We start from the raw sequence: 19,413 nt of genomic DNA on the forward strand, positions 1-19,413 counted from the left end.
TTGACAAAAGATATATATTCCATAGTGGTTCAATTAGAAGGCACAAATTGTCATAGCCACATGAGGCTATTTTCGTAGCCACGCATGATATAAACTTGAGACCCCAATATATAGTAACATCGTTGTGTGAAAAATTGACCACCTAAAATAACCCATTCGTAGTTTGTAAGAGGGTAGAATTCTATGCCTCCCAATTACATCTAAAACTTGTTTCATTATCATGTTTCTTTACATCCAAGGAAGACAAGCTCTTAGCCAATCAAAAGAAATCTTAGATCATACGCTAGGACCACAAAAGTCAAGTTGTATCTTCATTTATTAGAAGCTCTTTGAAGAATAGGGTGACAAAGAAATTGTTGGAATATTGAGCAATATTAAGGGCTAGGGGGTGAATCAATATTTAAAATTTTTAACTTCAAACACTTGTAAATGAATCCACAAATATAAAGTGAAGCACATAACTATACAAAGCACAAATATTTTTACGTGGAATCCCAAAGTGGGAGAAAACCACATAATGATTTTCTTAATATATATAAAAAGTACATTCAAAATTATCAGTAAAAACTAAAAGGAAGCACCAACTCCTTGGTTTATCAACACCAATTGAAGGAAGCACCAACTCCCTAGTTTATCAACACCAATTGAAAGGAAGCACCAACTCCCTGATATATCAACACCAACTGAAAGTAAGCTCATTGATCTAGCAACACCAAATCTTGTACAAGAGTCAATATTAGTCAAATAAAGTCTACCCTCCTAGAGGTTTATCCAAGAACTCGGTTTCCCAAACATGGCATTCTTAGAAACAAAACTTCCCTCAACAAATTATCCTTGAACTCCTTGAACTCAGCCTCCAAAACTTTGCCTCAATAGGCCCCAAACCAAGACTAAAACTTGGACTTTAATGCACCTTCAAACGCACCAGGGTTTGGCCCTCAAAACATACCGAATTTTGGCCTTCTTTGTACCAAAACTTCAGTCCTGAAATTCAACCTCAACAGGGATAGGTTGCTACTCTCAGGACATGCTTGAAACATGACCTTCCACACTAGAATTCAACCCTCTACATAGATCTAAAATTTGGCCCTTGAAGGGGACTAAATACAACCCTCAAAAGCAGGTATGGAATGATCCTTCTAACTAGGACTAGAAACCTTCAAAAAGTGTGTCAAAAATCCTTCCAAAATAAGCCAAAAATACTTCCCCATAAATTATGTTGAAATAAGCTCCTCTTCACTTACGGTTCATGAGGTATGAACCTCAAAACTTCTTTCCTTCACTTGTTTGAACAGATCCAAACTTGCTTCAGTGAGTAACTTGAAATGTTGCTTCTCGCACATATTTATAGTGCATTCGGGGTCTAGACTAGGACGACTTGTCTAATAGTTGGACTGACTTCTCCACGGGATAGACTGGCTTGTGCAACTCATAAAATGTATAGTGAATATTTAAAAAACCATTTCTCCTCAATAATGAGGAGTTAGAGGGAGTGACATATACAATTGGAAAGGTATCAAAATAAGCTTTCCAACCATATATTTTATGCTTCAATTTGAGCTAGGTAAATGGAGTGGAAATGCATTCAAAGAAAAGGGATATAAATGGGGTGTCAAAAAACATTATTTCGAAATGTATTGTTTGAATATGTAACCTTTTTTTTTCATTTGGGAAACATTTGACATCAATGACAACTTATTTCAACAATCCCCCCCTTTGTCATTGATGGCAACCACCATACTCCCCCTGTGATCATTCTCCCCCTATCTTCATGCTTCTTGATATTTCTATCCCTCTATGATATCGTGGTAAAGGGAAACTACCCCTAACAATTTCTCTCCCCTTGTATTTCCTTGCTGAAGATTGTGCAAATCAATTTGGACCAGAAATTACTCCCATTTTTTGTTTGCAATTTATTCCTTCATCCTAACATATTCTAACTTGATATTATTTTATGTGACTTTCTCCCTTAGAAAGTTAAACTTGATAGGAATATGCTTGGTCTTGGAATTCATCATTGGATCCTTGGAGATGTTTGTTGCACTGGTGTTGTCACAAGGTAGTCATCCTTGTGTATTCATAAGCAATCAACATGAATTATTGTGCGCCACCTAGTCCTTTTGTTCTTGTTGACCCACGTAAATCAATATGTACAAGTTCTAGTGGTTTTGTTATGGAATGTTCCTTAGTTTTGAACTCAACTCTTGTTTGTTTTCCACACTGACAATACTTGCACATAGTATTTGAAGGATTTGTAATTTCAAGCATATCCCTTACAAATTCCTTCCTATTGATATTGTAAAGATTTTCAAAGTGTATATGTCCCAATCTCCTATGCCAAATCCAAATTTCATCTTCTTTTCCCAAGCAACATCTTTCATTTCCAGTTCATTTAGGATGTATATGTTGTTTGGAGTTCTTGTTGATGTTGCAACCAATTTCCATGATCCTTCTTTCCTTATTTCACATTATTTTGAAATTAATAGAAGTGTGTGTCCTTGACCACAAATTTGGATAAGAATTATCAAATTATGCTTCATATCTTCAACGAAAACATTTTTTTCCACCACATCTTTGCTTCCAAGGCTAACTGCGCCTTTCCTTATAATTTTGGCAGAGTTACTACAAAAAAGAGACAAATCCTTATTTGTATTTCTTCAGTTTTACAAATATCTTTTTGTCTCTAGTCAATTGCATTGAGAATCCACTATCAACATACCATTGACTTATTCTACTTTGGGCTTGTAGAGTAAGCCCACATTCCTCAACTTTCAAATCTTCTTGCTTCTTTTTCCAAGTTCTTGGATGTTTCTACATATGATGGAAAAAAAACCTACCTTGTTTCCATTGAAGGAACTATCAAATTGCTTCTACAATGTCTAGATATGTGTCCAAAATGGTTGAATTTGTAACATTCATTTTCACAACTATGAGCTCCAAAAAAATTATAATTTATCTTGAAAATCTCACGAGGTTTTTATTATAACTTCCTTCATCATAGCTCTTGGGGTTTTCATGGCTATTTATTTTATTTCTACCCCTTGCATAGGATCTACAGTTTATAGCCTTATGCCCAAAATTATTACAAGAATAACATTCTAAGAAAAATATTATGGTACCTGAGTGTAGGTGGTCTTCTTGATGGTGTTGTCCTTCTGAAGCCATGATCTTCTTCTTGAATCTTCTTCATTGTTGGTTGTTGTACATCCTCCTTTAGCGGCTTGCATTCTTCCTTCTTGATAGGACCCTTGAGCACATCAACATAGCTTCCTTGATTTGATTCATTTCCTATCATCATAGAGCTTGAACCTTTATCAATGTTATTTTGTTTATATCCTAGTCCAGACCTATCATTGAATGGTTTTTGGTTGCTGATGATTTCATCCAATATTTTTGTACCATTGTCAAACTTTTGTTGGATTTCCTTCTTTCATAGTTCCTTCCTCAAAGAAATTATATCAACTTCTAGATTCTCGCTTATTATCTCCTCTTCCAGCTACCTCTTCAGTTCTCATTCAATCACTCTAGATTCTTCTAATTGTACTTTCAGATTTATGATAGTTTACTTGATTTCTTTAGAGTTCCTGTTGGGACTTTGTAAACATCCTTTACTTTCTTTATCTTCCTTGAGTATGAGATTTTTCTTCCTTATTCTTTAGTAAGATCACTTAAGGCACTAATCAATTATGCCTCAAGATCCACTTCTCCTTCTTCTTCTTCATGATTGCCTTCATAGTTTTTGAGAGTTTCATTATGAGTTATCTAATTCCATGAAGAGAACTCTATCAGAATCGTGGCCACTATCATCATCTTCAGTAGATGAGCTATTATCTTCTCTTAAAAAGAGACTTTTCTTCTTCAAGAATTTTCCCTTGTTCTTTCCTTTGTTTTTTATTTATATTTGTTGTAACTTTCTTCTTCATCACTATTTGAACCATTTGCAAAAGGAAATTTAGAAGCATAATCACCAATTCTACTACATCCAAAACATTTCAAAGGAATCTTACATCTTCCAGATCCTCTTTTCAACTTTCTCACAAAGTTGGCTTATTCTTCATTGCCTCAATCATCACTATAGCTAGAGATTGTGAAGCATAAAAACTGATAGCTTGTAGGCTTGAATGTAAAAATACACAAAAGGTATTTGTAATAACTATTTATTATATATAAAAATGTACAAGTGATGAATGTTACAATGAGGACCCACATATATATACCTAAGCAGGTGTCATTTCGTGACTAGGCATGTCTTTTAGATTTGCCTTTTCACTTAACTTAATGACTATTTAACATAATCAATATTTTATTCTTTAATATTAACATTTATTTTATCTATTTAATTGTTATGAATTATATTCATAACATAGCCCCTTCCTTTGGAAGCTTTGTCCTCAAAGCTTTAATGTTGTCGATTTTCTCCACTTAGTGTTTGTCATCTCGGTGTACATAATCTGGGCATTGTTTCATCATGTAGCTCATCAGTAGCATTCCCCCCTTTTTTTATTAAATTTTTTTTTAATATTTTTTTTTTTATAAATATTTTTTAAGTTTTTTTCTTAATATATATATATATATATATATATATAATTTAGTTAAATAAATAATTTTAATTAATTAAATTATGTTGTTATAATATTATTACTATTGTATTAATGTAATGTTTATTGGCCATTATATATTAACCTTGTCATATATATATAAGACCACCCTTATACGATAAGTTGTGAAAAAACACATGACGACAATCGTTTTATTTTTTTATTTTTTTAAACAGTGTGACAATGAACCCTCGTGTCATTTGAGACCCGTCCCTTGACAACCACAAACACGTCCTTTGAAAACCCACAAGTCACCTCTGTTGACAACCCATAACTTGGGAATGATAGTCATCATTTGAACTAACGTCGTTGGAACCACGGGACAGGCCGGAATGGATCCGGACAGGGAAATGCCGACAGAGAAATGGTGCTAGCCAAAAACATGGTGTTGGCATCGTTGAATGGACCACCGATTCTAGCATAGGGGGTTAACGTATGGGGGCACTCAGCCAGTAGAGTTCCCATCCAGACGGTCAACACAAACTAGTCACTTCTATGATTCCCATGATGTTGATCATGCATTAAGCATGGTGAATGGGACTCCTCCAGTTGTGTTAAGGGTTTGTTAGGATAGTATGTATGGTTTTGACGCTTAGCCCACAACCAAAACCACTGAAATTGCGCTGGAATGCCAGATTCTTTTGCAACTCCTTCCTTGAAGAGATAAAAGGAACTTGCTTCTGGATCCACAATGTCTGGAACTTATCATGATCAACAAGATCAAAATATACGTCCTTACCAATCTGATTAGAAGGATCTTGATCGCTGACAAACTTTATAATTGTATAAATATGTGCCTTTCCTTCTCTTTCCGCTTCAGTTTTTTTTCTTCTTGCAAATTCTCATTCTTCGTGTTGGTGGTGGGAAAGTGACTATTGCTTTTGATTAGCTTACATGTAGACTCGTCAACGGATCTTAACATAGTTGTATCAAACTCTTGACTTTTACTTATCCCAGGTGTCAATTTTCTGAAATTTACAGCTTTTAACATATCTCTGTCTGCCTGAGAAAGCTCAAGAAGAGGTTTGTCCTATCCATTTCCTATCAGAGTTGGATTTTCTAGACTTGTCACAGAGAGATTTGTAGTCTTTTTTACTGGAGAACGCACAAGTGATTTAATAGGAGACTTGTTTCCATTGAGGTTGTTTTTGGCTCGACTAACAAGATGATGAAGTCACATAATCAATTCAAAAATGTAATATTCTGTCGTCTCTTTCTCTGCATAGTGAAATTTTTGAACGAGTGTCAACTCAATGTGTCCAGGTAACCTTTGATATAAGGAAGATCCTGTGTTTTCCCACTCTCCAACCCATCCAAACCCATGATGTTCTTTGGTTGTATTGGTAGCAACTGGAACAAGCCACGTTAAAATTTTCTCCATCTTTGTTTTGATCTGTGGGACAGTAAGCTCCTCTTCCACAGGATATGATTGAAGCTTGGACCATAAAGTTGACTTTATACTTAGAGGCAAACCTCGATACAGTGTATCTCTGGTGTTGGGAGGAACAGAACTTGGACGAGAAACAAGACTATCAATTTGGTTGACAATATTTTCATAGTGTAATGCAAGACCAACAGGACCTAGCCTCTGAGGACTTCCCTGTGCATTCTTTTTGTTGAGAATATTTTCACTTTCCAAGTCAGAATCCTTAAAGTTTTCCTAGATCTCTTGATGTAGGAAATATACAAGATCTACAAGTTTCTCCACAATCTCTTCCAGAAATTTGGACCAAAGGGATTTCTTCTTCCCCATAAACACCAATTCACTAGACTCATCCATATTAAAATCATCATTCACAGGCTGTGAATCCAAAATAGTGGACTTTGGTTCCACTTTTTGAGTAGCAGCTAAATGATCACATTTTCTCTCCATTTCTGAGGGTTTCTTGTCACGTCTTTCCTCAGTGGTATACTAGTTTTGGATACTAGCTATACATGATACACATTCATCCTTACTATCATAATCCGTATTTGACATAACCTCTTCTTCAAAATTTTCCATATTCATATCAGTTTCTTCATCAAAAGCATTTTCATCTACAACATTATGATCTTGTGCATCTTGTATATCTTCATCTTTGTCATTATGATCATCTACTTCTTCATCTTCTTCATCGTCTTGATTGGTATCATCTTCATATTCATCATTACCTATTACTTCTTCATTTTCATTCTCATCATTTTGATCAAAATCTTCTTCTCCTCCTTCACCTAGTTTTGTTTTTTCACTGTCGCTATTATCCCCCTTATTATCGATTTCCTTTCGACATTCTTTAACTTTTGCAATTGATTTTTCCAAACACTGAAATGCTTCTTGAATTTTATTAAATTGTTCAACACATTCAAGATGTGAATGCAATGGCACATTGTTGTTATAGACATTTTTGTGCCTTACAGCATTGAGCATGAAATGTCCATAATCTAAGGGATCCAAAGTCCCTAAACATGTTGTTCCTACCCCTAGAGGAACAAGGCTAACAAACCACAGCAATTCACAGAAGTTCTCCACCAAAAACTACTCAAAACAAGTCAATTCAGGATCATTTCAGTGGCTACACTAGCTGTTTGCGCTGAATGTCAAAGCCAACACTGGCTACCTGCGTTGAATGTCAACTGGAACACTGGCTACCTGCGCTGAACGAGAGTGGACATGTGGCAGGCTCATTTCTCAAGGTGTCAAAACCCAGGAAGCTTCCAAAATGACACTTGCCTCAGGGAATTCGACTGGTGATGAGTAAGAGGTTCCAAATCTCCAAGTGGAAGCAAGAACCTCCAAGTGGACTCAAGAACTGACAGAGGGAGAGGACACTAGTCAGATCTCAAGCTGACTCATCCTCTCTCCAAACATCTATATATGGATCTCTCCTCCATGAGATCTAGAGGCTGGAATTTTGTTATTGCAAAGAATTGCTATTGGTTTGAGATTTGAATAATTGGGTGCTTAATGCTTTGAAGGGGGTGAAGATAGGAATTCCATTTGCTGGGAAGGAGATGTTGGATTGGAGCCCTCTGGGTTGTATCTCTTCCTGAACCTTGTTATTCATCAATAAAGCTATCTTGGTTTCTCCTATATACTGATGTATTTTTGATGTATGATTGCATTAGTATGTTTAGTTTATTTCTAATCCTGAACTAGTTATGAATATGAATCCATGTCTTGTGTAGTGTTCTCTTCTTGTGATCTTGCAGAAACCTCTTGAAGCTGGGCGAGCGAGAAGGCAAGTAGCTGGGAACTCTCCAAGAGAAGAGAAGCCGGATCGAGGGACAAACGGAAGACACCGGTTAGTCCATCCATCTCTCTCTTCATTCTTAATTCATAAAGGAAGAATACTAGAATAGTTGTCTATGTTTGTTGTTAAGGCACTGTCACACCTTAGGTGGATAGGATCGTCCTGCATAGGCATTTTTCCCCACAACAAATTGGCGACTCTGCTGGGGAGATCTGTTTAGTCATTTTATTTGTGTTTCTATCATTGTTTGTTTCATAGACTTGACAGCAACAATCGAACTGCATCTGCTATTCCCGGATGCAAAGTAGACAGTTGCTGCTTTGATCCAATTGCTGGACTTGTCTATGATCTGAACAATGGACTCACAAATGATTTGATGATCCTTTGTGATAGATCTTAGTACCCCCTCAAAGCATCCCTTTGATTGTACCTTGCTTGTTGCTTTTATTTGGCCTGAAACAGTGAATTAAATAGCAATCTGTGACCCAGAACCTGTGGGAAACGAGAGTTTCTCCTTCAGCGCAGACCCAGTGAAGGGATTCTGCATTTCAACGCAGTTCCCGTGAAGGCTACCTGCGCTGAATGTCAAAACCCCTGTGTTGAGGTTGCGCTGAACCAGTTTGTCCTTGTGCAGCTGGGGTTCTCTGCTCTGTTTTGCCTTGTTTTGATCTCTGATTTTTGCAGCCTGTAACCAGCATAGGTACCAATCTGATAACTCCTTTTCTCTGCTTACATTCCGCCTCCTTTTGTACAAAAATATTGTGAGTGTTTTTATGTGTTTGTGGCGTCATTTACAGTTTTCCTTTGCATGAGTGAAATAGTCATCCTGTAGCCCTTGATTCAGATCTGTTGATTGTGATCTTAGAAGAGAGTTCATTGGTTGTTTGCAGACTGATTATACATTTAATTTTGATTATTGGTTTGAGTTTGTCTCTTTTAAGTGTCGAAACAAGTATTCATTTCGAAAATCGTTAAGTGTTGTAATCTCTTCTACCCTCTCTGATTTCGAAAAAGTAAACTTGTTTGTATTGGTCATTTAAAAGCAAATTCAAAGTTGTACAAAAAGCTTTCTTTTTAGGCATCAATACTAAGAAAGCGGAAAACAAACACCTGCATTGTGCATTTGCATCTTGATAGTTTGCATGTTGGATTTAGGAAAAGTGCATTAGAGTGTGCTGATTGCTCTTTGAGAAAAGATGGTGTCTTTCTTTTCCCTTAGTAGCTAGGATTTTCAAAGTTGAAAAGATATAAAGCTTGCTTATCATCTTTAGACTGCATTTAGGAATTGTATCATACATCTCGTGGTGAACCTTGAAAGGCAAACTTCTAAAAAGATCAACCTAAAATAAATTGAATGAACTTAACAACGCTTTGCAACATAACGCACAACATAGAGGTCTAGGCTAGAGACGTGTTCCGGCGTCGTTAAGCCTGGTGACTGTCGATCTCGTGGATGGTGGGTGATTCCTCCTGAGGGACGATAGCGCCAGTACGGATTGTGCTCCCACGTACCGTCGCGTATATATTGGGAGACCCCTATAGGCATAAAACCTTTATCCTTAGGAAGCCGTGTCGGCCGCCCTACTGATCGCAATGCACTGAACACAGCATTCAGGAAGATTGACCGCCCGTACCCTAAAAAGTATTCTACGGTTTTGCGAAATGTTTGGCACACCCTCTGCCTAGAACTCCAGAGCAGTTCCTTTTGGCCTTTTTCAGACTCTATAACGGAAAAAGTCCATCCGAGCATTTGTCACTTCGGGCTCGTTAAAACATCGAAGGAGACTAGAGTCATCTTTAGCTTTTTCTCGACTCTTTAAAAGTGAAAAAGCAAGTTGTGTCTAAAAGCGTCTAAAAAATTCATTTAATTCGGAAACACACTTTCCCCTTTTGTATTTTGGTTGATCGAGTAATCCACAATCGTGGAAGAAATTCAATTGAAACCCCGTCGTTCGCGGAGGCTTACGAGTCAACCGTCTTTGTCTCCGGAATCGAAAACAGTACGGACAAAGCGAACTTGTTTAACCGGTTCAAAATCTCCTATCAAAGTTAGAACAAGTGTTCCAACAACATCTGAGATTCCGGTTACTCCAAACATTTCTGGAAACCCTGCCTCTACAGAAGAAGTTCAACAGCCACAGAGGGACAGTAACACTGATCCTAGTCTGGGGGAAAATACTTGCGTTACTGAACCAGTTCCATCTGTAACCGGTTCAGAGAGTCTTGCTCCTCAAACAACTGTCGCTGTCGAGTCAACCCCTTCTTCGGCACCAGAAATATTTTACGGACCTGACGGTCTTCCTCTTCCACCGGGTTTGATTGCGATAGAGGAAATTGTAGAGGATCTGCAAGCAAGTACTCCAACCCATTTTGGAGTCGGGGTCACTCTATTTCCTTCATCAGAAGTTAGTCCACCACAAGTGGAAGTTCCTGTAGAATCGCTAGGCAATCTATTGGATAGACTCAAAATGTTTGAACAACCGTCAACATCTAGGACTATGTCGAACGACAGAGCGACAGCAGAAGCCCCTTCCGTCACTCCGACAATGTTTGTCGGCATACCATCTGTCCCGACTAGCTCACAACCGCTAGAAGGAGTCCACCAAGGGACTATTTCGACAGTGTGGTCCGTTCCAGTTTGTTCATCCGGAATAATATCCGGCAACTCTTATGTTGAGACTCGCCAGATTGATCCATTTGGAGGTCAATTTGGGCAATCCAGTCCACAAGGACAAACAATCCCCTTGAGTTCCGGATTGCTACCGTATGGGGGGCAGTATGCCCTTTCATTACCCCCTCCGGGAGGGTATCCATACGGGAGTTCACAATAGTATTCAGGTTATACTGGAATTACATCAAGTGGTTGGGTACCTATGCTACCTCAACAACCAAGGGTTGTATATTCTATGCAACAGTGTGTACCTATGTCGAACATCCCGACCACACCGGCTATTGTGACAGTGTCGCAAGTTCAAACGTTGCATGTTGTATGTCAACCTCAGATTTCTCAGGTTGTAATGCAACAGCCCCTTGACCCTGTGACTCAACCACAATTGCCTACTGGTGGGGCGACACAGGTCCAAACGGGTACAATTACCCCACGCCTTGGTCCAATAGTTAGTATAGCACAACAGAACATGGCCTCACAACCATGGCTGGTGCAATACCAACAACCACAATTCCAGCAAGTGTACCAAGGTTCTGAGCAGCAGATCTTTGCGAACAGTGGACAACCGTATATTCAAAACGGTCAAAACCAACCGCTTTACAGTGGTCAAGTCCACCAACCGTATCAGTCATACCAACATCAATTACATTATGCTGGTATGCAAAGGCCCACTGCTCAAGCGATTCCATCGTACCCTAGGTATGCTTCACCTAACCTGAATCAACAGTTACCATTCGTGGCAACTTTAGAGTTACCCGATTTACACTGGTTAACCAACGATCCGATTGCTTACGCCCCTTGGTGGCCAGCGATTCCTCACAAACTTCCATCTGACATTCCTAAATTCAATGGAAATCCAGGTGAAGACCCATCGAATCACGTGATGACTTTTCATCTGTGGTGTTCATCAAACACCCTAAATGATGATTCGATAAGGCTTCTACAAGCATTTGTTTATGATATCTACAAGCAATGAGTGGTATGGAGATATAATCATTTATCTCCAAACCCAAAAATTCAGGCCTGACACCTCTCACTCAGAACAGAAACGTATACGATACCAAGCGAAAGACTACATGATCGTCGGTGATACGCTTTACCGTCGTGGTATCGATACAGTTCTGAGGAGGTGCCTCACCCATGAAGAGGCCGAAAAAGTCCTGAATGAATGTCATTCAGGCGCGTGTGGGGGGCATCAATCTGGATATACAACAACACAGAAAATCTTACGAGCAAGATACTTCTGGCCAACCATGTTCAATGATTGCATAACCGCAGTCAGAAGTTGCCATGCTTGTCAAATTTTTGATAGCAAAACCAGAAGACCACCCGCACCTTTACAGCCAATAGTTGTTGTTGGGCCTTTCGCCAAATGGGGCATCGATTTCATGACATGTAACCCCACCTCGACCGGGGGGCATGGGTATATTATAGTCGCCGTTGACTATTTTACCAAATGGGCCGAGGCGATGCCTACATTAGATAACACTGGTGAAACAGCTGCCCTTTTCTTTTTCAATCATGTAGTCGCCAGGTTCAGCGTACCACAGGCTATAGTTACAGATCATGGATCGCATTTTCGCAATCACATGATGGTTGAATTAGCTGCCAAGCTAGGGCTATCTCACGACAGCTCTACCCCGTACTATCCGCAAGCCAACGGACAAGTTGAAGCAATCAACAAGGTCCTGAAGCGTATGTTGCAAAGGATGATCGGGGTTCACAAAAGAAGGTGGCACCTAATCCTGTACTCAGCCTTGTGGGCTTACCGAACATCGGTAAGGAATGCGACCGGGTTCACACCTTTCCAACTGGTGTATGGCCTGGAAGCAGTCTTGCCAATCCAGTGTGAAATCTCGTCTCTTAAACTCGCAATTGATCTCCTCCCCGGAACTTCGGAAGAAGAGGCTTGTTTCTTGGAATTAATCCAATTGGATGAAACCCGTCGTGACGCCGCTTTGGCTAACGAAGCCCATAAGAAACGAGTCAAGGCGTAGTTCGACAAAAATGTCAAACCCAGTGTCTTCTCAGAAGGTGACTTGGTCTTGCTTTATGACCAAGAATCCGATAAATTGGGAGCAGGTAAATTTAATTCTTTATGGATGGGCCCCTATATTATTAAACGAGTGTTAGCAAAAGGAGCCTACGAGTTAATGGATTATGACGGAATTCCACTGGCGCAACCCCGTAATGGGTTGTACCTCAAGCGTTACTATGCTTAAATAGTAACCTGTATGCTTTTGTTGTATTTTGTTTTCGCTAAAGTATTTGTTTTGGTCGAGTAATCCACCTTTTTACATTTATTGCAGATGTCAAACCTTCTGGACACATGGGTTGGATATGCCGACGGAGCGAGTCGTAGTTCGCGGAACCTATCCTCCGCAGCCTGGGCAATTTTTGATCCAAGCGGCGAGCTAGTAAGTTTCAGAGGTGTATGTATTGGGCAATCAACGAATAACATCGTTGAGTATAGCGCGTTGATAGAACTACTCTCTGATGCCATCACCCATGGTATACGCCGACTAATTGTTAGGCTAGACTCACAACTCGTAATACTACAACTCAATGGTATATATTCCGTTCGCAATCCAACTATTTATCACATGTTCCTAAGGGTTAAGATTTTGGAAAGACAATTTGATTCAATTCAATACCAGCATATTTCCAAAAACTTAAACACATTAACCGACTCATTAGCAAACTATGTGTTAGATAGACATTTGCGACATTTATAAAAAGAGACACATCATCAATGTTGTACATATGGATCATATAACTCAACCGAAATAAACCTCGAAAATCAAAATATATATATAAGTTGTTTATCGTTTGTACATAATGTTCTGTAACCAAGACAAAAATCGATCATATGACCCAAAAACTCAAAAATGCTAGGGGGCACCCTAGCCTAGTGATGCTCATGATAGCACGTCACGGCCTGTGCAATCATGCGCAAGAGACGAGTCCATCGTCTAGGCACACCAGTAGTATGCCGCTGCAACTTTAAAGGTAACTCATCAATCCTCACATCGGGAATGCCGAGAGTAAGGCTCTCAACCTGCTCCTGCACAGCTGTAAGAGTCTCGGCTACGTCAAGGTCGCGGAGAATAACTCTCCCAGCAGTCTCCTCTGCTGGGGCAGCGACTGGCGCTCTCGGGCGAACTGCTGGACGAACAAGACCAACATCCGCATGCACACATGAGTTTGATTAAAGTCTTGATAGAATAAAGCACAAGGACATTATAAATAAGAACAGTAAACAGTAATATGGTCGAAGATTTTACCAATAGCGCCCCACTGTTCGCCATCCGGCAGTACCAAGTCCGGATCGCCTCGGAAATCCATACCAACATATGGATACTCGGAATAGACCATCTCCTGACGCTCGAACCACCTGAAGAAGGTATCAGTGAAAGAAATCTGAGATTGACCAGCATGCCTAGACATGTGATCAACCCATCTCTGCATACGTGACTCGGTAGGAGAAGGCAAGTCGAGTGCGATATACTGAGGCTGCATCAGTGGTATTTTCTCCAAGGCAAAGGCAGTCAGAATAGAACCAAATCCAAAGTTCTTCAGCTTCCCGTCCTTTACCTTGTTCAACTGACTTTTCATCTGAAGAAGTACTGCATCACACCAGTTGAATACTTTCGGTTGGAGACACTCCAAGGCGTGCTGCACATAAGATCTGTTGGCAACATGAAGAGATGCGCTACCGGCCATCCTACCAATAGTATACAGAATGGACCTGAGAGACCTGTCAGTAATCTCACGGATGACAACCTTGCCGCCTCTACTCGGCTGGGATCCCTCCCTGCAATACTAGCGGACATAATCTCTCACGGAGTCATTCCCTCTGGCCGAACCTGACAAAGAAATGGGGGCACCCCGCCTCGACAAACCAGTCAAGAAGTAAATGTCTACCACGGTCAAAGGGATGGATTTGCTCCTGATCTGAAATACTTGGTTAATAGGATCCCAAGCATCAAGCATATACTGCAGTAAGGAGATCTGTGCTCTCATACTAGAGATACGGAAGAACTTCAGCAGGCCACAGTTCCGCAGCGCGTTCACCGTGATAGGGTCATGGAGGGCAATCATGTCCTCTTCTTCATGTTCTCGTTCTCGCCATGTAAGGGTCATTTTGCTCAAGAGTCCCTACAAAACAAACAAGAGAAAGAGTAAGATCCTGGATTTGATGCGAAACTGGCAAAATTTTCATCAAAAATTGTGCAACAGAACTGTTTTTCTATGCTCAACGCAACTGGCTAGTGTCCTACCTGCGTTGAAGGTCAAACTGCCTTCATGCAGCTTGACATTCAATGCAAGTTTCGAATGGACTGCCTGCGCTGATGGCAGAGCGCCCTAACAAAACCCCAGGGGCTCAGGAGAACAGGAAAACATGCACAGAATGGAAAAAGGAAACCATGAAAAGAAAGAGCTAAGGTTGAGCTCCTACCTGGTCCAGACGGCGCCGAAAATCGTCCGCAGAATCTCCCGGAATCAGTTGATGAAAATCAAGGGGGAAGAGGCACCTCCAAAGCTCCAACAAACCAAGTTCAAATGAAATGGTAAAATGAGAGGTAAAAACACCTTTTAATGGCTTTTTACGTAGTTCAAAGTGAAATATTAGGGTTATAATCTCATTTTCAAGCGAATGTTATTCATTTTTAACTAGTTTGATGCAGCAATTGAGGATACAGTACTATCTTTGAAAAGGGAAAAGCTAGTCATGGTAAAAATCAAAAATTTGACCATATAATATCGAGCAGTTTTAGCATACAGTTCATGCTCGTTAAAAAATAAACGCAAGATCCGAGCAGTTTTAGCACGTAGTTCATGCTCGTTAAAAAATAAAACGTAAGATCGAGCAAATATTTCCACCCGCATTTAAGCTCGTTAAAAAATGAACTATCCCGGTAAATAACCACTGTGAATGTAATATCATCAGCCATTAAAGCCTTGATCATGTTTTCACCATCACCTCCACTTTTCATTGGCCGATCGTTCACCTCCATATGTTTGTTTACCCATTTTGAGGAACAGCTGCGAAGAGTGATTTCACCTAGCCATCCTTGTGACACTGCCGTGATTGGAAAATTCCAACCTGTACCTGGAATCAGTTGCTAACCCTGTTTATCACTCGTTCCTCAAAAGACGAGTCTTCTTTAAGCTCTTTTCATCTGACTCGTAAAATATGAAAAGATTGCCGAGTCCTTGGCCTTCCAGCTCGTTAAAGGGACAGGAAGTGTTATCCCTCCTCTAGATTTTAATCTTTTTGGACCTGAGGGATTATTGCACAAAAAGATCGAGCGCTTGTTTTATTCGGCTCGTTAAAACTATCGAAAACTCATCCCTTCTGTATTGTTTTATACTTTTTTGGACTGAAGGGATTAGATGACGAAAAAGGAATTTTGGAGTTAAGTTTATGTACCTTTTCAGACTCTCTAAAAATGAAAAGGACTAAGTTATCCTTGTCGTTAGACTCGTTAAAATCATTAAATAGCGACAAACTTGTCTTTAGACGAGAACGAGTTTCACTATCGCTAGGCTCGTTAAAACATAGCGATGGGCTTGCCCGAAGGGCAGGTTATAGAACAAGCATATGTTATCCTCCTCAAGCTTGACAAAAATAAAGAGGTACTGGTTAGCAATGACTGGGGAAAAATTGGGAGAAACTAAAGAAAACATTGATGGTAGCAAGTCGCTCCTGAACATGACACTTTTCCTCCGTACCACAATCGGGTTGGGTTGTTTTCATTCACCAGTCACATCCATGGTCTCGCCATACCATCCATATTTGGGGTAATGCTACCGATCCATCGTATCAGAGTCGCCATATGTTCAAGAGAAGTCGTTCAGAAAAGTCAACCGTGTCCCATCCACTGCCATACATTATCCTTCATCCTTTCATGACTGCCACCATGAATCATATGTCACAGATCGTTTTCACCTCCATTAAAATCATTAGCTCCGTTCCGTGTCACTGATGTGGGATTCATTAAGGCCCTCCTTTGACGGATCGCTTCTTGTCGACATCAACTCATTATCCAAGAAGTTGATCTAGGAACAACCCCTTCAGTACTTTGAAGCTTGCATGCCTCAATGGCAAGTTTCTCACTTCCGGCGACAGGTATACATCAATAACCTTCGACCGAAAGATTTTTCGTGGTGTTCGACGCCAAGTCCTTTATTCACACCACGTGAATTGTACTACAGTACCTTGAGGGTCATTATCATTATCGGTGATTCCTCTCGCGTTTGTTAATGGTTTACATCATTGACCGGTAATCAAGCGATGTCTTTCCATGATCGACTTCAGAACATTTCTCACATGGATCGACTTGTACTTAGAGTGAAGATCGAACAAGTTTGAAGACCCCGGATCTAGTTTCATCCATCCAGGCTACAATATATATTCAGGAAAGATAAAGACATTTACATCATTACAGCAGATAATCATCCTACTCAAAGGATGATAATTTCATCAAAATTATCAGTCTACCATCAGACGATTGTTTGTTCTATGTACAGAAAAATGAATTTATAAAGCTGAGCATGGGAATGCCCGCATCAGCTAGATCATGAAAGCAGAATGAAAAATAATGTATTGTATTGTATTTTATTACAGGTCTCCTCTCAGCATTGGATGAACTTCGGATCCCCCTGATAAAGCATTTCACCCGATAAACAGCCTCATGCTTTAGGGGGCAAGTGTTATAGACATTTTTGTGCCTTACAGCATTGAGCATGAAATGTCCATAATCTAAGGGATCCAAAGTCCCTAAACATGTTGTTCCTACCCCTAGAGGAACAAGGCTAACAAACCACAGCAATTCACAGAAGTTCTCCACCAAAAACTGCTCAAAACAAGTCAATTCAGGATCATTTCAGTGGCTACACTAGCTGTTTGCGCTGAATGTCAAAGCCAACACTGGCTACCTGCGTTGAATGTCAACTGGAACACTCGCTACCTGCGCTGAACGAGAGTGGACATGTGGCAGGCTCATTTCTCAAGGTGTCAAAACCCAGGAAGCTTCCAAAATGACACTTGCCTCAGGGAATTCGACTGGTGATGAGTAAGAGGTTCCAAATCTCCAAGTGGAAGCAAGAACCTCCAAGTGGACTCAAGAACTGACAGAGGGAGAGGACACTAGTCAGATCTCAAGCTGACTCATCCTCTCTCCAAACATTTATATATGGATCTCTCCTCCATGAGATCTAGAGGCTGGAATTTTGTTATTGCAAAGAATTGTTGTTGGTTTGAGATTTGAATCATTGGGTGCTTAATGCTTTGAAGGGGGTGAAGATAGGAATTCCATTTGCTGGGAAGGAGATGCTGGATTGGAGCCCTCTGGGTTGTATCTCTTCCTGAACCTTGTTATTCATCAATAAAGCTAGCTTGGTTTCTCCTATATACTGATGTATTTTTGATGTATGATTGCATTAGTATGTTTAGTTTATTTCTAATCCTGAACTAGTTATGAATATGAATCCATGTCTTGTGTAGTGTTCTCTTCTTGTGATCTTGCAGAAACCTCTTGAAGTTGGGCGAGCGAGAAGGCAAGTAGCTGGGAACTCTCCAAGAGAAGAGAAGCCGGATCGAGGGACAAACGGAAGACACCGGTTAGTCCATCCATCTCTCTCTTCATTCTTAATTCATAAAGGAAGAATACTAGAATAGCTGTCTCTGTTTGTTGCTAAGGCACTGTCACACCTTAGGTGGATAGGATCGTCCTGCATAGGCATTTTTCCCCACAAAAATTGTGCAGCGAACAATGTTCAAAGGCCCGCATGATTATATTGTGTGCCATGGCTCTGATACCAGTGAAGCATAAAAAATGATAGCTTGTAGGCTTGACTGTAAAAATACACAGAAGTTATTTGTAATAATAATTTATTATATATAAAAATGTACAAGTGATGAATGTTACAATGAGGATCCTCATATATATACCTAAGCAGGTGTCCTTTCATGACTAGGCATGTCTTTTAGACATGCCGTTTCACTTAACTTAATGATTATTTAACATAATCAGTATTTGATTATTTAATATTTACATTTATTTTATTTATTTACTCGTTATGAATTATATTAATAACGGCTTGTTTTTTACTTTTTCTTGTTCTTCCTTGTCTTCTTGGAGACCTTGAAAGTTTCTTCCCTTTTAGATGGATTTTCATGTTTTGTCCTTATTTCATATGCCATAAGAATTTTGTGTAGCTCATCCATACTCAATGTAGCTAGAAATTGTCTTTCTTCTAAAGTTGAGATTTTAATATTAAATCTCATTGGGAGAGGTATTAGTATCTTTTGAACAATGACTATATCTGCAATATTCTCTCCCAATCCTCGCATAGTATTCATGATCTCATTAACCTAGAGAGAGTAAGATACAATGTCTTCATCTTCAGGTGTTCAAACAATCCTTTATAAGTTTGAAGCTTGGCCCCTTTAACTTTTTTATCTCTTTCATACACATTCTTCAACTTTACTGGATTTTCTTTCCTAATTCACATTGCATAATCTTGACAAATTCATATCTTGTTAGCCATCCTAGAATGGCATGAATAGCCTTTGAATTACCTGCATAAAGTCTTCTTCCAACCGATATGTTGGAGTAGAGTTCGATACCTTGTATTCATTTAGAACAACTTGCCAAACATCAACTTCTTGTTCTTGTATAAACAATCTAATCGTTATTCTCCAAAAGGCATTATTTTGTCCATAAAAAAATGGCAAAGCATGTTTGGTGTATTCTACTTGCTAGTGTATGAGTCTTACTGAGATCTACCTTTCAATGGCCAAATTATTTCAAGATGAACTCACTTTGATACCAATTGTTGAAATATAGATAAAAATTGAGAGGGGGGTGAATCAATATTAACAATTTCTAACTATAAAAAATTTTAAACA

The 19,413-nt window shown here is 39.5% G+C and overlaps 1 pseudogene; it reads right to left on the bottom strand.

Annotated features, from left to right (window-relative positions):
* Positions 1-5,373: 5,373 nt before the first annotated feature.
* Positions 5,374-6,340, bottom strand: LOC149231051 (protein PSK SIMULATOR 1 pseudogene; annotated as a pseudogene).
* Between the last annotated feature and the right edge of the window lie 13,073 nt (positions 6,341-19,413).

Source organism: Pinus tabuliformis, chromosome J, assembly GCF_031772625.1.
Source record: "Pinus tabuliformis cultivar Carrire ecotype Pingquan chromosome J, CPIR1, whole genome shotgun sequence".
NCBI lineage: Eukaryota > Viridiplantae > Streptophyta > Pinopsida > Pinales > Pinaceae > Pinus > Pinus tabuliformis.